Genomic DNA, 2,372 nt, shown 5'->3' on the forward strand with positions numbered 1-2,372 from the left:
CTTACGAATGAGCTAAAATACTCCCTGGCTCATCAAATCATATTTAAAAAAAAAAAAATGAAAAATCATTATTATTTTATATTTTCGAGGAGATGATGTCTAAGTATTGAGTGAGTAGCTACCTGTGTATGTTTGTCAGCGCCTAATAACTCTGGATAATGCTGGATCCTACCACCAGAATTCAAATAGGTGAAAGTGATTTTACTCATCAAAACTAAACTTTTGAAGATTTCTAAATTATGATTATCTTATTTTTTTCTATCAATTTCAAGTACACCAATGTGAAGCAAATCATAATTTAAAAAAATATAATTCTGAAAATTATTTTTGCGCTTTCTTTGTCTATTAATAACTTATATCTATACTAATAATGGTGCAATTTATTATTTGAAAGCAAATTCATATTTTGAATTCGACCTCCTGGTGAAGTAATGAGAATTAGTTATATGTTGAATTTGAGTACTAAATTTACAAAGAACTTTGCAGTAAATGGACTGGTAAAAATTTATATAAAATGTGTAAAGCCCACAAAAAAATATATTACTCTATTTGAGAAAATTGTAAATACATTGTGAAATTGTCCTTAAGATCATCTTAGGATGCTGTTTAGGATCGATATAAGTAAAAAGGGCTTACATAATCAAGCTATCCTTATATATTATTGGATTTCTATTTGCAGATTATTTTTAAAAATAACTTGTATTTCCGTTACCACAAAAAAGAAAACTATATACAAAAATTCACATGCTAATAAAACAACTAACGGAACATTAACAATTACAATCACGTAACACTTCAATAACAAAACAATACATCATAATATAAGTAATGTAACGCAGTTGGTAAGGAGACATTATAAAAAAAATAATGGATTTTGCGTAAAATTTAGTATTTTGTAAAGAAATGACCTGTGCATCAGATTCAAAAAGTTGCATTTAAAAATAGTTAGTAGAGCTGACTATATGAAAGATTTCCTGTGTAGATCTATGAATTTTCTTTTTTTTCTCATATTTATTCGGGACTTTATTTTAATTTTACAGTACATTTGTTGGATAAGTTGTGATATTTCTTTCCTTTTTTGAAAACTTGATTCAATTTTCTTTACAAAAAGAAAAAGGAAAGATATTTAAATTACGCAAATGGTGTTTACATAAGTACACTCCAAAGAAAAAGGGCATTTTCTAGGATTACAAATAGTTGGCATGACGCAAGATTTTTATATTTTGGTTGACTTTATGTAACTATCGATTTTTACGGAATTTTTAAAACTGGTAAAGCCCTTATTCACGCTCTTAAGTCCAAATTGAAATTTTATTATTTGGTTATTTTTCGGTGTATTTATAATTTTCTCGTCTGATGAAGTCATAGTAAGCATATATATATTTGGATACTGCAGATTTTGTAATTCAAGTCAAGTTACGGTAATAAATTTTGTGAAGTAGCGGGTCTTTTTTTGTTTTGTGGGAACTAGGAGGGGTGTGGGTAGTCGGGTGATAGGAAAAAAGGTAAGGGTTCCATTTCAGCCAAAATATTCTCAGAGTACCCTGATTGCAGTCTTCTTGGTTAAGTTTATAAGAGAGTTGTGAATTGAACGTAGGTATTTGATGTTTGCCTCAAAACAGCTTTAGGAAAATTATTCTAGCGTAGAACACTTGTTTCGTTGAATCAGTTCCAACGAGTGTGCAATCAACTTGTGTTCTGTTGGACTGATTTAGCCTTTTTTGAAAACAGTTCATGTGATAAACTATAGTCGGTATTTTTGTATATATATATATCAAATTAATTACTTCTAAAACAATAAGGATTGTTTGGATGGATCTTTTTCGCGGAACATCTGAATATATGGGTCTGAGTAAACTCATAGTTACATTGAATTCCAATCTGTTTATGACATTAAAATATCTATGATGTTCAGAGATCTCATGTCTTGAGAAAAGGTTCTTGTGCTTTACTCGGTGAATGCCATTTCATTTAATGTAAGTATTATTCTCAATGCAGATGTCCTTTAACATCGAAATCTGTAACCTCATCATCTATTGGTTTAAGTAGACATTCGCCGCTCTAGATATTGTATGGAGTCATCTTTTACTTTTTCAATGTCATGGGAACCATTTGGTTTTTTCTTTTCCTAAAAGTGTCATCTCAAGAAAAGATAACTATGGCCAAAACAATTAACAGTTTGGAAAGCCCATTAATGCCTCAAATACACCAAAGCGAGCAATAATAAAATGAAAAATATTGGGCAATTATCCTTATCAAACTTTATTTCAGAAACACCATAAACTTTTTTACATCTTTGGATATAACAAATAATTTCCTTCCAGCTGACCCTGAAACTTGGAATTCAAGAGAAGATTATAAGTATGCGTGTT

The sequence above is a fragment of the Lepeophtheirus salmonis genome, chromosome 1 (genome assembly GCF_016086655.4).
Source record: "Lepeophtheirus salmonis chromosome 1, UVic_Lsal_1.4, whole genome shotgun sequence".
NCBI lineage: Eukaryota > Metazoa > Arthropoda > Copepoda > Siphonostomatoida > Caligidae > Lepeophtheirus > Lepeophtheirus salmonis.